A 24,005-nucleotide genomic window follows, 5' to 3' on the forward strand; every position below is an offset into this window, starting at 1 on the left:
CATAGTCAAGAGGTTTAAACAGGAAAGAGGCAAAATGGAGATGTTTCCAGGGCCTGTTATAGTTTCTGCCAAGTGAAGGGAAACCCATTGTTCTCACTGTGGAAAGTTACAGGGAACAAGATGGTGTTTGGACTTGGGGGTGTCATACATGGTCATATTTTAATCAGATAATGTCACATATGCCATGAATTAACTTTTCTGTGTGATCGGTTCTGATAGGCTCCATACCTTGTTCCCTCCCAGAATGGTCTGCAGAATCTAGCAAAGAAGTTACATTTGTCATTGATCAGCAATGCTGTAATAAAGCAGCTGGTGAGGATTTTATGCCTGATGTATTTTAAGAAAAATATTGACTGGGCAGGCAACTCTTTCAGCTAAACTTTTTTCCAGTACAAACAATACAGGGATTTTTCTCTCAGGGTGGGCTACTGGTATTATTATACCACTGTATAAAAAATGGGATAGAAAAGATCCAAGGAATTATCACTCAATCAGCTTATGGCATGTTGTCTTAAAATTTTATACTAGTTTTTTTTGTGGGGGAGGGGGAAGACTAGAGTATTGGGCAGAAAACAGATAAATATTAGCTGAAGAACACCGAAATGGTCACTCCTCTACAGATAGTTGTTTTATTCTTTTATATTTGATCTACACATTTGTCCCTTTTATGGGGGAAAAATTGTATGTGGCTTTTGTTGATCTAACATTGGCCTTTGATTTCATTGATAGGGACCATCTATGGGGCAAACTGGAGATATCTGGAATATATTCCATTACTTTTTCTTCTAAGAGCTCTCCATAGGTAAACAGAGGCCAAAATTATAATATGTTTGAATGGGGAACTAACTAATTCCATCCCAATTAACAAGAGGTGCTGTCATTGCTATTTATTCACCCTTTTCCTTTTTATATCAATGATGTTGATTTAGCATTACAATATTTTCCCTCCAAAATCATGGGTTACCCTGTGTGTGTTTGTCCTATTATACACAAACCATATGGGTCCATTAACACAAACTTCAGTCAGACTTGAGTGTTTATTAAATGTCTTTGGTTTATATTGTCAACGGGAGGCCCTTTGAGAAATTACTCCAAAACTAAAGAACTTGTTTTTAGTTGAAGATGGCAGTTGCATAAATGGAGAATCAATGGGCAATACTGAGCAAGTTAGTTTTTTCTCCAACCTGGTTATCATAAAATTGGTTGTGGGATATACATGTTCACATAACAAAAGAGAAGGCCTCATATTCAGTGCAAATTGTATTGTGTTTCACCAGGGCTCATGGGAGCAAACTAATTGCTCCAGCCCTTAAAGTGTTTGAGGTCAAGATAGGCAATCAAATTTTGTATAGTGCAGAAATATGGGGATGGAATGATCCCAGGTGATGAGAAATGATTCATAACAAATTTCTTAGGAAGATTTTTGATCTTCCAAATAACACCTCTTCTTATAGCCATGCCAAGCACAATAGCTATTCTGTCCAATGTGCAATAATAACAATTTTTGGATCCACAATGTTTGCCAAGATTTTGCTCAGTCGAACAGCGCAGTTGAGCTTTTGAATGTACATTTAATTGGCCAGAGTATATTCAAAATTCTTTGCGCTCTCAAGGCCTCTGAGAATTGGAGATGATCAAATTTGTAGAATGTGAAGTCACTAATCAAGCTGAGGATAGAAGATGTTAATAGCCAACTAGATGTGGCAGTTGTTTCCATTACAAACATATCACCTTGGTTCCCCCTTCTTAAAATAACTCCCGGGTATGCCAGATATTTAGACAGTTTGCCCAATAACAAGTTAAGAAGGACTTTTACAGCTCTCTGCTTTCAATATATGTGGTCAGCTTACTTAGAAGGCTGATATACATGCACTGAGAAATGTAACTGCTTCTATCCATGAGGCTCTGAGCAGGTGGAAGACCTACTGCATTTTTTATCGGATTGTACTTTGTATTGCCACTTGAGATCAAAATGGCTTTCCGCGTTTTTCTCCCTTTTTCTATGACTGCTCAGAAAATGGTATATTTGCGAGGAACTGGCAATGTATCTGTGATCTGAGTGGTGGCCCGTTTTGTATGGTTGGCCACTAAAATAAAGAAAAAGCAAGTAGCATGGTGATAATATATGGTATAATAGGTTTATACTGGTTTTAGATATGTATTAATATTTTAAAATCCTGGAGTTAGTTTTTAAGACTTATTTTAATATTTTTTGCTGTTGGTGCATTGGCTTATGGCTAAATTGCTATTAATAATCTTGACTTCACTTGACTTAGCTGGGCACCCCCACTTCTGGGAAATGGGGTTGTCTCAGCAGTCCCTGTCTCTCTTGAGCCTGGTCAAACCAGTTTAAGCAACCCACTAGGCAGAGGTAATATATCATAGAAAATAAATGTAGAGTGTTGCTGAGGAATTCCTATCTGGGCTGTGATCTGCTTTCTTGTGGGTGTGTCTGATTTAACCCTTAATAACTATCTAGCAAACAATGCAATAACAATCACACGCAGAGATGTACATATTATATTCATCACATATTACAGGCATCTTCCACCTCCTTCAAACCATCTTCTGCCCAAAACTTACTCCCACCATATTGAATTTCACAGTAGAAAAGAAATGGGACTTGGCTGTAGGAGGTATAAAAATGATTTTTTATTGAGACTGCTGGACACGGACAGACCCTATGGTTTCCTCTGGCTTTCTAGCTCCCTATCTCTGCTGCCATGTTTCAAGAGTTGGTCACAAATTTTATTTATTTATTGCAGAGGGGAGGGGTTCTATGGGAAATACCAAAAATAACATTTTTCTTCAAGAATTGTTTTATTTTTTATTGAGAAACTGAAAACTCTGAAATACTTTTTTTGTTGTTATACTTTTGGCATCCGAAAAATATGTTCATTTATTTATTGGAGATTTTGACCTTTTGCAATTTGGTTGCAGGAAAGAAAAACATTTCCACTAATGCAGGCCGCCCCCCCCCGCAAAAAAAAAGAATTATTTTTCGGTGGGAGTGAAAATTTCTCTTTAAGAGAAAAGCTATTTTCAATTGGTGTGGGGGAAAACATTTCAGCAGAAAAAATTTGACCTCCAGATCTACCGGTTTTATCAAGGGGGATATCTCTTAATCCTGTCTTGGACAAAGCAGACATGTAACGCACTGATACCAACTGTATAGCCCTCATCTCTATATCTCCAACATTGCATCTATAGGCTTTGCGCAAGCACACTCCATATCCCCCTTTACTTGAAAATTTCTGCATCATTGCTGACTTTTCTGAACTATAGGTCATACCCTCAGGTGTTGTAAACACAAACCTATTTGTACTCTTCGAGGACCTGGGCCCGTAATTATGATACATTTGTTTCCTTTAGGAAAGCAATTTCTGGCCATTGTTCTCCTGAAAGCCCCCTTCACCTCCTTGTTTCTCAGGCTGTAGATGAGGGGGTTGAACATGGGGGTGATGACTGTGTAGAAGAGAGAGAGCAGTTTGTTGGTAACTGGTGCATATGCAGAAATGGGGCACAGATACGTGATAATCCCTGTCCCGTAGAACAATGTCACCACCAGAAGATGTGAGGAACAGGTGGAGAAGGCCTTATGCCTACTCTGAGCCAAGGGCATCTTCAGGATGGTCAGGAGGATGAGAAGGTAGGAGACCAGAATCAACACAAAGGGAAACATTATGAATAGCAGGGCAACCATAAAGACAGCGATTTCATTGAGGTAAGTGGCTCCACTGGCCAGCTTCAATATTGGGGGATGTCACAGAAGAAATGGTTAATTTCATTTGACCCACAAAAAGGCAAGGTAAATATGACCAAGGTGTGTCCCAAAGACATGAGGAGACCACTGATCCATGACACAGCAGCCATCTCTGAGCACTTGGTATTGTTCATAATGTGCGTATAGCGTAAGGGGTAGCATATTGCAACATAACGGTCATAAGCCATTGCCCTCAAGAGAAAACACTCCATGCCCCCTAGAAATAGAAATAAATACATCTGCACAGCACAGCCAGTGAAGGAGATAGTTTTATCCTCCGAGAGGAGGTTGGCAAGCATCTTGGGGAGGGTGACCAAGGTGTAGCAGATCTCCAGAAAGGACAGGTTCATGAGGAAGAAATACATGGGGGTGTGGAGGGCAGCATCAGCCAATGTCAGGGTGAATATGAGAAGATTTCCAGTCAGAGTGATCATGTAGGTAGCTAGAAACACAGGAAGAATAAAGCCTGTATCTCTGGAAGATCAGAAAGTCCCAGGAGAATGAACTAAGTGACAGTGGTGTGATTCCTTCCTGCCATTTGGGCTCTGAGTTCCTCAGGACAGTATTTATTCCTAAGGAAAGATATAAGCCAATATAGTACAGATTTCTGAATGTAGTGACAGGTAGGCAAAAACAGGAAAGCTGCTTAGATAACTTATACAAGCAGAGAGTTCCATCCTGTCCCTTTCTTTCGCCATCCCCTTGCTTGTCTCCCTTCCCCTCAGTCTGAATCTTCCCCTGTGCCCTTCCTGGGCCACATTTGGTTATCAAAGCCATCTTGACTCAGGGCAGTTTACCTCCACTTCTATTATTAATAATGGAAGATGGTGGCCATCTTTTTTATGGTCATCCTCCATACTGGCACCTGCAAAGATTGTAGGGGATCATATGGCCTTAAACTCTCTGAATCTATTAAATCATTGTGTAAATGGGAATCAGGCCATGTCAGAGTGATCTTCATGATTCATCCAAATAAAATAATTCATTTACACATTCATTTAACACATTTAAATCATGAAGCCACTCCAAGAGAGCATGGTCTGCTCACAGATACTGCTTAAGAGGAAAAAGAGACAAAATGTGCCTGATAAATGACTTGGATCAGTTCTTACCTTACCTTGTTCAATATCAATCGTCTGAAGAGGAAAGAACATTCTTCTCTTAGTTAAATTGTCTGTGGGGAGTTTGGATGAAATTAGTTCATTGTCTAACTGTGGAAGTTATTTCTTTGTAACGCATCTATATGTTATAAAAATGTATATTGTAAAAGATAGTGAGATACTCTGTCAGAGTAGGTAGATATAAAGGCAGAGAGTTACTATTGTTAATTCTCCCACCTCCTGGCTTCAGCACAGGAATCAGGTCCATTTGTCAGTTCTATCCCTAGTTTCCACACAAAATGGGTCCCTGCATATCATTTTCATCCTCCTCCGACTATCATCCCTCTTAGCTTCAGCATGGGGACAGATCAGAAATTGCATTTGCTAGCCACTTATGTCAAGGAGATCCAGGGCCCTGTGGATGACTGCCTTTTTTATTAAAAGAAAGAAAGAAAGAAAGAAAGAAAGAAAGAAAGAAAGAAAGAAAGAAAGAAAGAAAGAAAGAAAGAAAGAAAGAAAGAAAGAGTATAACTACCCTTACTTTTTGCTAGTGAATGAAGATTGTCCTGAATAAGTGACCCTATAACAATGTGTGACATTCAGATGTAGACTATGGAATGGCATCTACATAATGACAGTCTTCCCGAAATTGACAGTGGTTTGTAAATCATTGAATCACTGGTATTCATTGAAAATCAATGGAAAATGGGTGCTTAATTACATCAGGTGCTTTTGAAGTGTTACCCATAAATAGCATTTGCTTGGGTTCCCCAAAATACAATATTCCTTACCTTGCTCTGGATCACAGAGAGACGTCTTCACTGACTTTGCAGAGTTTCTGTGTACAGGCACAGGTCTTTTAATCATGCTAGATGTACCCTTGGGAAATGACACCACAATCATTTTACCCTCCAATACCAAAGGAACAAAACGTGTTCTAAATATGTAACTAAGTGGCATGATTCTCATGTACATCAGCTTAATAGAGAGTAACTCAACACAGCTCATAAATTTAGAGTTTTCCACCATGGTCTGACCTTTCAGCATTGAAACAAGCAATCCAAATCTGTGATGAAATACAGGACACTTGTTTTTTGTTGTGTGTCTCAACATAGCTTTTTTTAAACTATGCAATTGTTTTTAGGTACGTCTTCTCATTGTGCAAATTAAATACACCAGATTTTCAAAAGACAACTGAGTAGGAAGAAAGCCTGAGATAGAAGCCCTGGTGTCAAAGGCCTGCTATGAGGCCTGAGCTAAAGTAGCGGGCCAAGCTTTGCTGATATAAAGCAAAGTTAGCCAAAGTCAGGCGGTGAGCAAACATCAGGCTCTGCCTCCCTGCAAGGTCACAGAACCTGGCAAGAACAGGGCTGATGTTGCAGAAATGCACATTCCAGAAGAGAGGTGCCAGAGCATCCCAATTGCAAGGATGGGGTACAAAAACATTCCCCACAGATAACAGGAACACACTGACCCCTCCTAAAAGATAAGGTCAGAATGAGAGTGTAATAATTAGAGATGTTTTCATCAAACCAACATGTACAAGGAGATGGGTAATAACTACTCACATTAGGAGGCAGTAACTAACTATGTTAGAGGTGCAGTACTAACTTGTTTGAATACAGGTATAAAGAGGTAACTCTGAGAGAGTATCTTTACCCAGCCAAGGGGGCAGTAGAAAGTCCCGCCATTCAGTAAGCTGTCACGGGCACACTGGATGCATGGGATTATAGAATGTCCTACATTGTAAAACTGAGTCACTCTGTATCTCTGGGGATGAGATGTTTTAACCTATATTGGCCCATCGACTTCACAGGAGTTTTGTGCAGATCATTTACTGATTATAAAGTGCTTCATAAAGCATTAAGAGTTGGAATCTGCTGTATTCTATCCCCAAATTCATATCAGTGGATTGCTGCGGTACAATGACTGGGTAAGAAACTGTTGTTTCTCAGTTTCCCAGCACTCAGTAGATACTGGCTCACAAATTAAGTGCAGTTAAATTAAACAGTTGCAAACTGTTTCAAAAGATAAAAATTGCTATGCTCTGTAATGTAACTGTCGTCTCTCCCCCCACCTCAACATTTGAACATTTCATCAACTGGTTGTGGAAAGGTTTTCTCAGTTGATTTAATTACCGATACCCAGGAGCACAAATTTATCAGCTCTTTATATTTGTGTGTGTATTTGAGAAAGAGAGAGAATATTTTTTTCTTTTGGTTTCCAAGGGCGTCAATGAGAAACCAAACCCAGGCACCAGATTTCATTCTGTTGGGGCTCACCAATATCCCTGAGCTGTAACGACTCCTCTTCGGGGTGCTTTTCTTAGCTTACACGTTGACCTTAATGGGGCATGTCCTCCTCCTCCTCATCACCTGCACTGACAACGGCCTCCACAGCCCTATGTACTTCTTCCTCCGGAACTTGTCCTTCTTAGAGATCTGCTGTCAAGGTTCCCTCCCCACTCTGAACTCTGGGGTACAGATGTGGGGACCCGCATGAAAGATCCCCTAAGCTTATATTCTACCAGCTTAGGTTAAAAACTTCCCCAAGGCACAAATTCCTTTCCTTGTCCTTGGATGGTATTGCTGCCACCACCAAGTGATTCATACAAAAATTCAGGAAAGGGTCACTTGGAGTCCCTATTCCCCCAAAATATCCCCCCAAACCCGTTCACCCCCTTTCCTGGGGAGGCTTGAGAATAATATACTAACCAATTGGTTACAATGTGAGCACAGACCAAACACTTTGGTTTTTAGGACACTGAAAATCAATCAAGTTCTTAAAAGAAGAATTTTATTATAAAGAAAAAGTAAAAGAATCACACCTGCAAAATCAGGATGGAAGGTAATTTTACAGGGTAATAAAAAGATTTAAAACACAGAGGACTCCACTCTGGACTCAGCTTCACAGTTACAAAACAGGAATAAAACCACCTCTTAGCATAGGGAAAATTCACAAGCTAAAACAAAAGATAACCTAACACATTTCCTTGCCTCACTTACAATTTCTGTAATTCTTAGATGGATTATTCCAGGTATGTTTTCAGGAGATGTTGTCCCTGCTTGGCTTCTCTCTCCATCCCCCAGATTTGAAGGTATCTTCTTTCCTTATTGGTCCTTTTGGTCAGGTGCCAACCAGGTTATTTGAGCTTCTTAATCCCTTACAGATAAAATGATTCAATATAGCTGCAAGGAGGGATTGTATGCTACCCTTATCTTTATGTATATGAGGGCCAGTGGGATAATCCACTCCTGGAACTGGTGGGAAATGATTTTTTCTGCCATGAATAATTTTGATTCAAATATTTTCTTCACATTTTTGAAGGTTTTTCAGGTATCCATTGAAAAAGTGAAACATGAGTGTGGCGGGGAGGGGGAGTTGGTTTGTTTTCAGCAGCTAAACAAGTGAAAGAAAAATCTATTTTAGCAAACCAAAATGTAAACTGGTTTTCAGTTTGCGGCATCCAAGAATTGGGTGTTCTTTCACAAAAGAAAACAATGTTTTGATGGAAAATTTCCTCCGTGTTTATTTGCTCCACAGTCCTTCCCCTCCAACACTTCAGAGAGCTGACAGGTTGTTCTTCTGCAGGAATACCCGATGTGGGGTAATCCTGTAATCAATCTGCACCCCAGACATGAAGATTCTTCTATTTCTCTCAATGTACTTGCATGGTTCCATGTTTTTCTGAAAGCTCAGCTGTAGAAATTATTTTGGGGAAGTTCTCTGGCCTGAGTTATACTGGAAGTCAGACTAGATGATCACAACGGTGTAAGCCTGTCTTGACAAAGGTAACTTGCCTCATTTCTCAGTGGATATGATTGGGAAGGTGAATGGAAGTTTAAGTTGTAAATAGGGGCTTGACAAGCAGTATGCTGGAGTCAGGATGTCTGTGTTAGCTAAGATAAACAGCACCACCCTGATGCTAGAGACAATGGACAAGATAAACCAGGAATGTAAAGATCAGGTTCCAAATGAACAGCAAATGGACAGAGCATCTTTTACTGGGAATAGTTCTAGCAAAGTAACCAAGACAAGATGTGGTTAAGCAGATCTCTAAGAAGGACAAGTTCTGGAGGAAGATGTACATAGTGCTGCGGAGACGGTAATCAGTGCAGGTGATGATGAGGAGGAGGACATTCCCCATTAAGGTCAACATGTAGGCTAACAAAAGCACCCTAAAGAGAAGTCATTGCAACTCCTTTGAAACAAGACCCTTTGAAATCCCATCCAAGGTGGCTCGAATTGGTGATGCAGAAACTGAGATACCCAAAAGCTAGAGTCCTTAATGGAAGTGCTGGCTCTCAAAAAAATGAGTATAAGAACATTGACGTACATGTCGTACAGCCCAAATAATGTGAGGTTGATTTAAGTGACATTCGTAAATCACTCTGAAGAATCACAGGGAAAACATTTCCTTAGATATTCTACATTGGTACTTAAATAGCCTCCATCATGGTAGTATCTGAGGGTACAACTACACTTAAAACTCTACAACAATACACCTGCTACTGGAGACTTGGGGTGGATCTGGATCTGTGAAGGTATCCCAAACACACCAAGAAATCTGTTGTCTACAAACAGGCACCCAGACACCCCAGAATATGCTCCAAGGAGAGAGTGCATCTTAGCACACTTAAAACTGCATTCACCGAACAAGGACACTTCACCAAAGAAATAGATAAACACCATGGAATGGTTCACCCAAATATCCAGAGTGAACCTGTTTCAATACAGAAATAAAAACCCCTCCAGCCATGTCCTGAAAAAAATCTTTCCTGAACCCCCTCTTCTGGCCTTTACACAAGCCCCCAAACTCTCCAAGCTCATCATCAGAAGCAAACTCCCCACAGACCAGGACCCACCAACTCAAAGCTCACCACAGACGAATACCCATCAATTCAAGCAGCCCAGACCCTGCCAGAACAGATGTAAAACCTGTAGACGTGTCTCCACCGCTACAATGATCAACACCTCTCACAACACACCTTTTGATATCCATAGCTCCTACGCATACCTATCACAACATGTGGTATACCTCATCCAGTGCACTAAATGCCCCAATAACAGCTAAGTGGATGAAACCAGACAATCACAGTGCTCTCGAATGAATGCACAGAGAAAAATGACAAAAGACAAAAACTCCATAGCACCCAGGGGCGAACACTTTTTACAAAATGATCACTCTATATAAGGACATAAGAACGGCCATACTGGGTCAGACCAAAGGTCCATCAAGCCCAGTATCCTGTCCTTTGACAGTGGCCAATGGCAGGTGCCCCAAGGGAATGAACAGACAGGTTATCATCAAGTGATCCATGCCCTGTCACCCAATCCCAGCTTCTGGCAAACAGAGGCTAGGGACACCATTCCTGCCCATCCTGGCTAATAGCCATTGAAGGACCTATCTTCCATAATCTATCTAGCTCCCTTTTGAACCCCATTATAGTATTGGACTTCACAACACCCTCTGGCAAGGAGTTCCAGAGGTTGAGAGTGCGTTGCATGAAAAAATACTTTCTTGTGTTTGTTTTAAACCTGCTACCTATTAATTTCATTTGGTGGCCCCTTGTTCTTGTATTATGAGAAGGAGTAAATAACACTTCCTTATTTACTTTCTCTATACCACTCATGATTTTATAGACCTCTATCATATCCCCCCTTAGTCACCTCTTTTCCAGATGAAAAGTCCCAGTTTTATTAATCTCTCCTCATATGGAAGCCATTCTATACCCCTAATAATTTTTGTTGCCCTTTTCTGAACCTTTTCCAATTCCAATATATCGTTTTTGAGATGGGGTGACCACATCTGCATGCAGTATTCAAGGTGTGGGCGTACCATGGATTTATATAGAGGCAGCATGATATTTTCTGTCTTATTATCTATCCCTTTCTTGATGATTCCCAACATTCTGTTCACTTTTTTTACTTTGGCTGCACATTGAGTGAATTATTTCAGAGAACTATCCACAATGACTCCAAGATCTCTCTCTTGAGTAGTGACAGCTAATTTAGACCCCATCATTATATGTGTATAGTTAGGATTATGTTGTCCAATGTGCATTATATGTTACTGCTCAGCTCTTGCCCTCAAAGGAATGCTGGACAACACCTTCAAAAGATGAGCATGGGAGATTAAATTCATAACTTTGCTAGACAGTAAAAATCATGGACAGAAAAGGTTACATTTTTTCCCTCTCTTCCTCCTCCCACCTCCCATGACTGGAGAAATGTTAACTGGCCATTTCACTTTGAATGTCCCTGGAAATAGATGGTAACTCCTTATGCTAAACAGTGTGTTCCATCTTAGCTGCGACAATCTGAATACCTTTCCCAGACCTGAAGAAGAGTTCTGTGTGAACTCAAAACTTGTCTGTCTCACCAACAGTAGTTGTGTCAATTAGAGATATTACGTCACCCATCTCGTCTCTCTAATATCCTGGAACCAGCACAGCTACAACAATACCACATATCTAATCTATCTATCTATCTACCTATCTATCTATCTAACATTTTCCCTGCACACCTCCTTCTCTCTCAAACCAGACCTATTTTAATCTCTTATTAGTCCTCCCCTCTCTCCACTGATCTCTTTATCCCCTCTATTTCTCACTCATTCTTCCTCTTCACTGTGTACCAAACTTAAGTCTATTGGTTTATGTGACCGTTTAAACATATTTTTCCAGTAATACCTGATGACAGCACTGACCTTGTCTCTCAGCAATTTTGCTGCAGATTCAAATGAATGAGGGCTTGCTGAAGTTATTAAATTCATCCCACTATGTGAAAATTTCCACCAGACAAACATACATTTTCTCATGGGGGTATTTCATAAAGGAAGCTTCTTTGAATTCAAATAACCCTATAATTAACGGGGGAGGGAAGGTGTGTGTGGAAAATTATGGTCAATGTTAAAAATATTAGAGAGGAAGGGTGGGGGATAATTGAGAATCCAAATCCCTTTGGTGCCTAGAAATCTGAAATAGATAGATAGATAGTTTTTATACTGTGCTCATCACTGTAATACATGAGCACCTTCCAGTAGCGCATTCCAGTCTTCTTACACAGTAGCTTGAAAGCTTGTCTCTTTCGCCAACAGAATATGGTCCAATCAAAGATACTACCTCATCCACCTTGTATCTCTGAAATCCTGGGACCAACCCAGCTACAACAACACTGCAAACAACAAATACATAATGTACATGTATTGTGCCGTGGTCCTACATTTATACTGTTATATATACATACACCCATAGAATCATAGAAATGTAGGGCTAAAAGGAACCCTTGTCCCATACTTCCTGTGACATTCCCCTGGTGTTATCTGGACAGGTGAACTGCTAGGTCACTCCAGTCCTTGACTCTGGGAGTCAGCCTTACCCTGCTCTGCTGTGATAACCCCCACTCCTGGGCTGTTCACGCACAGCCTCTGGCATGTAAGCTGCTCCTTGAATTGTGCAACTAAATGGCACTAGCCAATATCTCCAGTCCCAGACACAACCCTAGGAACCTCCATCTTGCAGTGTCCAGTTATGCCTGCTGGACACTGCAAGCTTATATGAGTTCGTCAATTTAACAAAGAAATTGATGCACCAGGCTTTTATCCCAAGGGTAATCTCTGACACGCTTCAAACCAAATGCACTGCTTCAGGTAGACTAAACAAACAAATTTATTAACTACAAAGATATATTTTAAGTGATATTAAGTGATAGGCGAAAAGTCAGAGTTAGTTACCAAAAGATATAAAATATAAGCACACAGTCTAAATTCTCAACCCTATTATACTGGGCAGCAACTAGACTAAGCAGTTTTTCTCACCCCACTAGATATCGCAGTCCTTAATATACAGGTTTGTTCCTTACACCTGGGCCAATTTCCTCTGTTGTCTTATCTTCTTCACAGTGTCTTAGCTGCTTGCAGTGAAGGTGGGGGCAGGGGAAGGGCCTCCTATGTGTTCACTCTGTCTGTTTTATACCCTCAATCCATGTGTTTGGGGAGCACAAGTCCAGGCATGCCTGTGGGGAATTGCTGAGTCTCTCCAAGCAAGGTTAAGCAATTCCCCTGGTGTGGCCTCATGCAGGTAAGTCATTGCATTGTAGCTCCCTGGCTGGACAATGGCTGTTGATGGGTTGGTTGACATCTGGGTACTGGTTACTTTCCTTGATGTTGCCTCTGGGGAGCTAATATCTTACTGATTCCCCAACTTACAGCATGTTTTAGTGATCACCATTCAACACAATTCTCATAACTTCATATGTATTAATAATACACATATATGGATAGAGAAATGACTTTAATCAGATCATAACCTTTCCTCTGATATCTTACAAGGCATGCTTTATATGTGAGATCACGATTATATGAAAATGAGTAATATGGGGGTTACAGTGTGACAGATTTCTGTTACCGATCTGCCTAAGGTCTCTGTTTATCAGGCTGAGGCTGCAGGGTCATTTGGGGCGGAGATACAGGAGTACACCAAGTGACCAAATTTTAATGCTTTATTAATAAAATAATAAAATAACACCAGTGAGTGCCAGCACTGCTCCCACGTCACTCAGAGGAAGAAAAAGGCATTAGTGCCCGAGCCCAAACCCACATTCATACTCACACATGCACCACCCAAGGCTGGCCAGGCCTGGGCATCACGTTAGCAGAATGTGGGGGAGGGGTTGGATGGGAGTTCTGTCCTGTACACAGGTCATCCAGGGGTCCACTGCAATTTCCAACTTGCTTCCACTCTTGGGAGGCTTTTTAAGCCCTGGGGGTCTCTTGGGGGCATCCCCTTCAGAGACCTTTGTTCCTCATGCTCGGTGTACCAGTCTAAACCGGCCTTTCATGGCTTCTTCAGCTTTCCCCAAAACACACTGTCTCCAGGGTCACAAAGGCAGACTATTGAGTCTCACTGGGTGGCCAACCTTCGCAAATGTGTAATCTCAGTCCTGCAACTTGTTTTGCTTTTGTTTTGCTTCTGCCTTTATTTCTCACAGCCAGCTGGGGCTGACATGCAGTTTTTTGTGCTTGGCATGCAGAGCAAGGCAGACTGTGTCGATTCTTGACTTTGAACGCAGAGCAGCTTTCTCTTTATCTCTAGGCCAACCTGAATTTTCAAATTAACCCATTCCTTTCCCCCCTCGGCCTCCTGAGACCTGCAAATGAACCTTTCATTCCACTCTCATACCTTTAACCCTTCCCAGAACACTTTGTAATGCCTGCAACAGCGTTAGCAACATACAATACAGATCTGCTTCCCCAGGGGACTTGAGGGAGGGGGCCATTGGGGTGTGACAACAGTATGTTCCCCCAAGGTATAGTATGCAAAGCTTTTGACACGGTCTCCCACAGTATTCTTGTCAGCAAGTTAAGGAAGTATGGGCTGGATGAATGCACTATAAGGTGGGTAGAAAGCTGGCTAGATTGTCGGGCTCAACGGGTAGTGATCAATGGCTCCATGTCTAGTTGGCAGCCGGTATCAAGTGGAGTGCCCCAAGGGTCGGTCCTGGGGCTGGTTTTGTTCAATATCTTCATAAATGATCTGGAGGATGGGGTGGATTGCACTCTCAGCAAATTTGCGGAAGATACTAAACTGGGAGCAGTGGTAGATACGCTGGAGGGGAGGGATAGGATACAGAAGGACCTAGACAAATTGGAGGATTGGGCCAAAATAAATCTGATGAGGTTCAATAAGGATAAGTGCAGGGTCCTGCACTTAGGATGGAAGAACCCAATGCACAGCTACAGACTAGGGACCGAATGGCTAGGCAGCAGTTCTGCGGAAAAGGACCTAGGGGTGACTGTAGACGAGAAGCTGGATATGAGTCAGCAGTGTGCCCTTGTTGCCAAGAAGGCCAATGGCATTTTGGGATGTATAAGTAGGGGCATAGCGAGCAGATCGAGGGACGTGATCGTTCCCCTCTATTCGACATTGGTGAGGCCTCATCTGGAGTATTGTGTCCAGTTTTGGGCCCCACACTTCAAGAAGGATGTGGATAAATTGGAGAGAGTCCAGCGGAGGGCAACAAAAATGATTAGGGGTCTAGAACACATGACTTATGAGGAGAGGCTGAGGGAGCTGGGATTGTTTAGTCTGCAGAAGAGAAGAATGAGGGGGGATTTGATAGCTGCTTTCAACTACCTGAAAGGGGGTTCCAAAGAGGATGGCTCTAGACTGTTCTCAATGGTAGCAGATGACAGAACGAGGAGTAATGGTCTCAAGTTGCAGTGGGGGAGGTTTAGATTGGATATTAGGAAAAACTTTTTCACTAAGAGGGTGGTGAAACACTGGAATGCGTTACCTAGGGAGGTGGTAGAATCTCCTTCCTTAGAGGTTTTTAAGGTCAGGCTTGACAAAGCCCTGGCTGGGATGATTTGACTGGGAATTGGTCCTGCTTTGAGCAGGGGGTTGGACTAGATGACCTTCTGGGGTCCCTTCCAACCCTGATATTCTATGATTCTATGATTCTATGATTCATCTGGAGTACTGTGTCCAGTTTTGGGCCCCACACTACAAGAAGGATGTGGATAAATTGGAAAGTCCAGCGAAGGGCAACAAAAATGATTAGGGGTCTAGAACACATGACTTATGAGGAGAGGCTGAGGGAGCTGGGATTGTTTAGCCTGCAGAAGAGAAGAATGAGGGGGGATTTGATAGCTGCTTTCAACTACCTGAAAGGGGGTTCCAAAGAGGATGGCTCTAGACTGTTCTCAATGGTAGCAGATGACAGAACGAGGAGTAATGGTCTCAAGTTGCAGTGGGGGAGGTTTAGATTGGATATTAGGAAAAACTTTTTCACTAAGAGGATGGTGAAACACTGGAATGCGTTACCTAGTGAGGTGGTAGAATCTCCTTCCTTAGAGGTTTTTAAGGTCAGGCTTGACAAAGCCCTGGCTGGGATGATTTAACTGGGAATTGGTCCTGCTTCGAGCAGGGGGTTGGACTAGATGACCTTCAGGGGTCCCTTCCAACCCTGATATTCTATGATTCTATGATTCTATGTCACACTTCTCTCTCTACTGAGAATTGAATTCCTACCCAAGCTCATGTCCCAACTGAAAGGACTACTGAAATGTTTTCAGATCAGTGGAAATTGCCACGCAGTTAATATATGCACAACTGCTAAATGGCAAAACAACACTGATTGGTCATTACTACTACTACTACTATTAACATAATCATAATACCTAAATCTTATGCAGGAATTTTCATCAGCAAATCTCAAAACACTTCACAAACAAGGTCAATGTTATTATCCTCTTTCTCAGATTAATTTGTTGTAAAAGAAACTCCACTGTGGTCTTCTTGTATTCCTTCCCCTACACACCTATATAAACAGGATTTCCGCTGGATATTTGCATCAGTATAGTACACCATTACCTCTTCCATGCTGCCATCTTGTTTTCCCTTATCTCTGTGTTAAATTTAAAAATTGTCTCCATTAGTTGTGGTTAGGAAGTAAAACCATCCAGACATGAAGTAGATTCTGCCTTTCTGATTTTGCAGACAGCCTAGGGCAGGGAATCAAAGAGAAATGAAATTCAGTAGGAGTTGAGCACCGAATTTGCTTAAGCTGCTTTGAAAATTTCTGTATTGAGCAATAGCTCTTTAAGAGGTAAATTTCCCCATGCATTTCTATCAGGTTTTAGCTCAGATGCCCAGTAATGGCAATGATGATGCCAGCATCGACAATTGTTCCAAAGTATGGAAGACAAGAAAAATTGGATCCTAGTAAGAACATTTCCACAGCATTCTGTGAGCAATGTTTCATTTTGGAATCTCAAGGCTGGAAGTTGAAGCTAAACAAATTCAGACTGGAAAGAGGACATTAATTTTTAATAGTGAGAGTAATTAATAATTGGAACTATTTATCAATGGTCTTGGTAGAGTCTCCATCACAGGCAATTATAAAGCCAAGATTGGATGCTTTCCTAAAAGATCTGCTCTAGGATTTATTTTGGGTCAGTTCTCTGGCCTGTGATATACAGGAGGTCAGACTGGATGATCAGAATGGTCTCTTCTGGGCTTGGAATCTATGAATCTGTCAATTATTGTTGTTTTTATTTTGTTATGACAGTAGAACCTTAGTAACCGTAATCTTGGATCAGAGCTCCATTGTGCTAGGCACTATAATAACATAAGAAAAAGACAGTTGCTATCCTGGACAAATCTTCTTGAATGAAGTATAAGTATTTTAGCAGTTCACTGTGTTAAAAAATGCAAATGTGTGTGTACTATTGAGGGACTCTATGTAATTCCTTGGGAGAGGATGACCACAGATCCTCCAGGAACTAAGAACAATAGTGTGTGGGGGGGGTGGGGGGGCGGGGCAGAGAGGTGATTAGGCAAATTTGCTCAGGTTGTAACACCTCCAGAGAGCTACCACAGAAGCTGGTTCATACTGGATACTCCAGGGACTACCAGACCAAGAAAGGACTTTTAACTAAACAGTCTGAATTTAGGCCATCTTCCTGACCCAGCACTTGGGCAGGACCTCTGCTTCAAGTAGGACCCAATCCTTAGGGAAGAATTGGTAGGACTTTATTTCACTGAGGCCCCATAAGACTGACGGCCTGTTCAGAGCTGAAGCTGTGAGGAACATATGATGACAGGGCACAGCCCTGTATGGCCTTTGAGGGACTCGCCACCAACCGGAGCCTTGTTGGAGTTGGGGTGATTAAGCTCTGCTAAGCTGATTAGCATGGGTGTAGGTTCTTTGGTGGTCTTTAATGTGTTTTCTCTGTAATGCTTTCACCTTAAGAATGAAAGGGCTTATTTAGAAAGAGATGTGTGGTAACTTCCGTGGGCAACTACACTGCGTACTATCTCTGAGGAGAGACGTGAAGCAGGCCTGCTTAGATGGGTTGTCTTTTGCTGGGGATATCACAGTATAGCCAGGGTCTGTGCAGCCTGGAAATACCCCAATCAGAAGGAAGAGAGACACAAACTTCCACCTTCAAGAGAGGTGATGGCTAAGGAGCCGGGAGCCTAGAATAGGTGTCCTTTCTGGGACAGGGGGAATACAGGTGCAGCTGAACTGTGACAATCGTAACCACAAAGGGTATCTTTATTTTAGGTAAAAAATGTAGGTTGTGTTAATGACCATACATAAGAGATAATACTTTCAATACCTTTATGTTCTCTCACAAACTGGGGGAAGCACACCAGTGGTCTGATGAAAGGCAATGTGAAGTGACAGCCATCATGGCTGATTTAACCACTCAGTTTGCAGGATGCAGATGGAGAAGTGAGCTCAGAAAATGGGTCCAATCTCATAACTCATTGCTTAGACTGGAAGCTCTCTGATACAGAGGCCATTATTTTGTTCTGTGCTTGTACAGCTCCTAGCGCCATGGGGGCTATTGGTCAATGACTGGGGCCCCTGCTTATCACTTAATATAGTGGTTTTCAGCCTTTTTCATTTGCAGACCCCTAAAAATTTTGAATGGGGGTGCGGACCCCTTTGGACATCTTAGACATAGACCCCTGAGGATCCACAGACCACAGGTTGAAATCTGCTGTTTTATGGTAACTACAATCTTTCATAGACCCCTCAGACATAGTCTGTGGACCTCTAGGTGTCCACGGACCAAAGGTTGAAAACCACTGCTGAAAGAAAGAAAGAAAGAAAGAAAGAAAGAAAGAAAGAAAGAAAGAAAGAAAGAAAGAAAGAAAGAAAGAAAGAAAGAAAGAAAGAAAGGTATTTTACTCATGTTGCTGAATGCATTGCCAGAAGCTGTAGATATGCCATGGTGATGGGAGTGGTGTAAGTAGATACGACCAAGATTGTCTTTCTTCCTGTGCTCCCCCGTTGATCTGTTTCTGTCCATCTCTTGTCTTAGTTTGTAAGTTCATTGGAGCAGGTGCTGTCTTTTTGTTCTGTTTCTATACAGTCCCTGGTTGGGGATCTGAGGCACAATGTGCGGGGCAATGGGAAGGGTAAAGGACTGTGAAGTCCTTGGTTACGTTATTTACAGACCATTATTTCAGTATGGCTATGTCATGAGAAGGGAAACATTATTACTCAGGAATGCCCACTAGATATTGATTAGCAGTATCTCATAAGAGGCTGCAACTTGGAGCAGCATCCCTGCGACATTTAAACTAGTGTTTCTTCATTATCTGAAGTATTTTCCCTCAGAAGATCATTAGACTTTAAAAAAAAGAGTTGAAATTTAAAAAGCCACATTGGACATTGTTAACAACAAAGCTTTGGAGACCCATAATAATTTAAATGGGAGGTAGGCTGAAATGGAAACTTATTAAAAAGTTTGAGGACATTGCAATAAAACACTTCTTTGAAAAGGGGAGGGAATAATAGAGCTTTATTTTACAGTAAAAAATACATGGGTATAATCTTGATATATGGGTATAATCTTATTATTCCGCAGAGGTTAGACCAACATTTTTATTAAGGTAATCATGGGATGGCTCTGGTCATGCTAAACATATCAGCTCCTGGACCACCAGTTTCTGGAGAAAATCCCATGACGGCCAAATGCAATGGCTATATAGACAACATCAAAATATTTTAAATAAATGATTAGTCTGTGCATGCGTGTGCATGTGACGATCTGCCTTCAACTCGTAAAGAGAATCAGCACGACCTGTTAGCAGCATAGGATATGCCACGTAAGCAAGTCCTCTGCTGCTAAGAGCTAATGTTGATTCTCTTTGCTTGTGGAACAAAAGTAATCCAAGGATTTACAGATTGTGCTGACATCAAGGTCCTGTCCCAAGGACTCATTGAATTGAGAGGTGTCTGGTTCAAAATGGAGCCTCATGTAGCAGATGCCCATGTCTTTGAGAGCTCTGAAGCTAAGAAATGCACTGCAAATGTACTGCAAGCTAATGAGCTACCTGAATGAAGGAATAAATAAATATCAATAAGATCAAAGTTAAATTGGGGAAAATACATTTTGTCATTGTCGCCCTAAATCTTTCAGCCACTAGATGTCTCTGTCTAGAGTCTAGCAAGGCATGGGGCCTGGTAAACAACAGAGACAAAGCTGGAACTGGAGCTGATGCTGGGAAAGTCTGTTTGCAGAGTGTTCCTTGGATTAAATTGGCCTTACGTTTAACTTACTATGTGTTGATTACACTGTGAAGCCCTGAGCACCTGATTTTTCAGGACTGACTCATGTTCATACAAAGCAATCGTCATGGACATCAGCAGCAGATGCCAGGTGTTCTCTGAGTGTGGGAGGCTGGCTGCATCAGGATCGTTTTTGTCTTGTTTGCACGGAAAACAGAGCAGTAGCTCCCCAGACTCCAGCATTGCAAGTTCCCTTCAGACAAGGGAGACACCGCTATCTACTGTCAAAGGTACAAATACAAGCAGGCATTCTGCACTTTGTAAATAGAGCATCTTTCGCACAAGATTGCAGCGCCTGCTCATCGCCTCAGGAATACACAAGTCTCTTTACTACCAGAGATAAAAACCTCAGCTGATATTGGCTTCAAGGTAATCATGATCCCTACCCTGACACTGCATTGATAAAACATGTTCTCGCTAAGAAATTTAGGGACATTAGCAATTTTAGTTCAGCGGTCTGTTATTGTTATTATCAATTTTTAAAGAGAAGTTATTGATGAAAAGTTCATGGTGGAGCCTGGAATAGAATTATAGATGTCTTCCTTTTTTAAAAAAATTGATTTGATTTGATGCCCAAGTCACACCTTATTTGGCCATTAAACAACATGCAATAGATAGCAAAAAGCTCAGTCCTCCAATACCCTCTGCTTTATTGAGCTGTTCTTACTTTTACTGAGGGAGTTCAGAAAAACCTTCCACCAGAACAAGAGCCTGAGGAATTCTGACTCCGTAGATCTGACTTCTCTGCACAGGTCTAAATAACTAAGCATTAAGAAATTGCAGCCTGAAAGAACTAACAACACCGGGCCAGATTTTTAAAGGCAATAGGCAGCCAGTGGGATTTTCAAAAGCATTTAGATGCCTATCACCCACTGATATAATTTTAAATACCTTTAAAAATCTGACTCATTAAGGTCTGTTCTACCCACAGAGTTGCATTGATTTAGTGCCAGGTGTGAATTAAAATTAATGTAGTTAAATTGGTGCAAAAACTCTGTTTGTATTGAGTAGGGAAAGTGGCTGGGTTTAACAGATATACGTTCTAGCCCTAACTCCTGAACACATGCCATGCCTGGGCTAAAATATGACAAGAGCAACTTTGAGCTAAATGTTTTAGCCTGCATCTACTCCTCGAAAAAAACAGTACATTTCAGTCAGGTTTGGCTAGCATGTGTTAGCTCAACAACAACCTAAACTCAACCAATTTTCCTTGACAAGATAGCCTGTGCACTACAGACACTCTTAACTCAATTTAAACCCTGTCTTATATCTATTTAGCTTGCGTTGGTACTTATAGATGCAAACCAAACCAATAACAGCTTTAAACAGAGAGACGTGTCCATACAGGGCTTAATTATGTCAGCTTTTAAATTAATTTCCATAAAACTTTAAGCAGGGAATCTCGAGTAGGAGTAGGGAAGTTATTTTAGCTCTGTATTTGGCATTGGTACGATGGCTCCTGGAATCCTGTGTCCAGTTCTGGTGCCCACAATTCAAGAAGGATGTTAATACATTGGAGACAGTTCAGAGAAGAACCACAAGAATGGTTAAAGGACTAGAAAACCTGCTTTATAGTGAGAGACCCAAAGAGTTTACTCTATTTAGCTTAACAAAGAGAAGGTCAAGAGGTGACTTGATTAAGGAGCAATGTGGGTAACAAATATTTGATAAAGGTCTCTATAATCTAGCAGCGAAAGGTCTAACATGATCCAATGGCTGGAAGTTAAAGATAGACAAATTTAGACTGGAAATTAAGACATATGTTTATAACTGTGAGAGTAATTAATCACTGGAAAATTTACCCAGGGTTGTGGTTGATTCTCCGTCACTGACAATTTTAAAATCAAGATTGGATGTTTTTTCTAAAAGCTCTGCTCTAGGAATTATTTGGGCAAAGTTCTCTGGCCTGTGTTATGCAGGAAGTCAGACTGGATGATCACAATGGTCACTTCTGGCCTTAAACTCTAATGAAGAGTGTCACTAGCAAAGCATTTAAGCCCTTCACACGAAGAAAGTGCAGCCCAAACTTACATTTTTTTCTAGATCAAAGTCACAGTGTAACAAATCTGTACTATCTCTGCTGCTGTGATGTTATGGGTAGTATATCTCCTTCCCATTGTCCTCTTCATGTCTGTATCTTAGCAGCTGATGCTGATTTTGAAACAGTGGCTGACACTCCAGAGTTAAAATATTAAATGAGCCCAAATTTGCCAATGGCCTAAATCTTCTGGTGTGTGTGTGTGTGGGGGGGGGGGGAATAGCCATATTTATTCCTTCAGTGTAGAGTTGACACATCAGAAACTCTCCCTCAAATAAAGCTCAAGATGGTTGTAAGCATGTGGGGGAAACATTCTTTACTTGATTGTTTACCTAGGACATTACAAACACTTTCTCTGACTTCATTATTTAATATGTTGCAAAAAAACTAAACATCATTCTGGGATGTATTAGCAGGAGTGTTGTAAGCAAGACACAAGAAGTAATTTTTTCGCTCTACTCCATGCTGATTAGGCCTCAGCTGAAGTATTGTGTCCAGTTCTGGGAGCCACATTTCAGGAAGGATGTGAACAAACTGGAAAAAGTCCAGAGAAGAGCAGAAAAAATGATTAAAGGTCTAGAAAACATGACCAATGAGGGAAGATTGAAAAAATTGAGTTTGTTTAGCCTGGAGAAGAGAAGACTGAGAGGAGACATGATAACAGTTTTCAAGTACATAAACGGTTGTTACAAGAAGGAGGGAGAAAAATTGTTGTCCTTAACCTCTCAGGACAGGACAAGGAGCAATGGGCTTAGATTGCAGCAAGGGCAGTTTAGGTTGGACATTAGGAAAAACTTCCTAACTGTCAGGGTGGTTAAGCACTGGAATAAATTGCCCAGGGAGGTTGTGGAATCTCCATCATTGGAGATTTTTAAGAGCATGTTAGACAAATACCTGTCAGGGATGGTCTAGATTTATGGCTCTGTTTATGGCTATTAGCCTCTGTTTGCCAGAATCGGGGAATGAACGACAAGGTATGGATCACTTGATGATTACCTGTTCTGTTCATTCCCTCTGGGGCACCTGACATTGATCGCTATGGGAAGACAGGATACTGGGCTAGCTGGACCTTTGGTCTGACACAGTATGACTGTTCTTATGTATATAATACTTAATCCTGACATGAGTGTGAGGATTAGACTAGATGATCTTTCGAGGTTCCTTCCAGTCCTACCACTCTATAATTCTATGTTAAGATGATCTCTAGTGAGAGTATGGATGGAATTAACTCTTTCCAGAAAGAACAGTGACATATTGACCAAGAAGTCATAGGCTGATATTAATTTCCAAGGAATGAATGGCTAAATCCCATAGATTACATAGAAAAGTTCATCCTAAATTTTTAAGATATCAAAAGTGCCTAAGTGATTTAGGAGCTCAAAAGCCATGAATAGTCATGGGAAAATTGGCACCCAACTCGCTTAGGTTCTTTTGAAAATCTTCTTATTATTGGGTATTATAGCAGAGGGGTACCTCTGCTGTACTTCAGGTTGAGAGTCACTTAGGGTCAGATTTTTAAAGGTATTTAGACACCTAATGTCTATTGATTTCAATAGGTCTTAGGAGTCTAAATACCTTTAAAAAAACCTGGTCCTTACTATTTAATATTCATTGCTTTTGTTCTTTCCCTAACCCATCATATTCCACTCACTGAGAGAAGTGGATATTCAGGCTTGAACTAGTATTGCCCTTCTCTAGTATGGCAGAATAAATGGGATATGATCAATAAATGGTCTGAGCTGCCATGTCTGTGCTTGGGCCACCAGCAAAATGGACTGCTGTTACACTGATTCATGATCTGATAAGATGGGGTGGTAATAAAGGTTTGTTTTCTTGACATGAGATAGCCAGCATTTGCCTCTGTGATTTGGATTCAAAAGATGAACTGGTAACAATGAGTGGTAGATGAGTTTTTGAACATTTATGGGATTAATTGCTGACACTTGACTCCTGTTTTAACTTTGTTCTTGTGATTATACTGCAGGGTTTTTTAAATTGTCTCTACGTTCACCCC

The 24,005-nt window shown here is 41.3% G+C and overlaps 1 pseudogene; it reads right to left on the reverse strand.

The window, feature by feature from the left end:
- Positions 1-3,286: 3,286 nt before the first annotated feature.
- On the reverse strand, positions 3,287-4,301 carry LOC140896760 (olfactory receptor 10A7-like; annotated as a pseudogene).
- Between the last annotated feature and the right edge of the window lie 19,704 nt (positions 4,302-24,005).

The sequence above is a fragment of the Lepidochelys kempii genome, chromosome 13 (genome assembly GCF_965140285.1).
Source record: "Lepidochelys kempii isolate rLepKem1 chromosome 13, rLepKem1.hap1, whole genome shotgun sequence".
Taxonomy (NCBI): Eukaryota; Metazoa; Chordata; order Testudines; family Cheloniidae; genus Lepidochelys; species Lepidochelys kempii.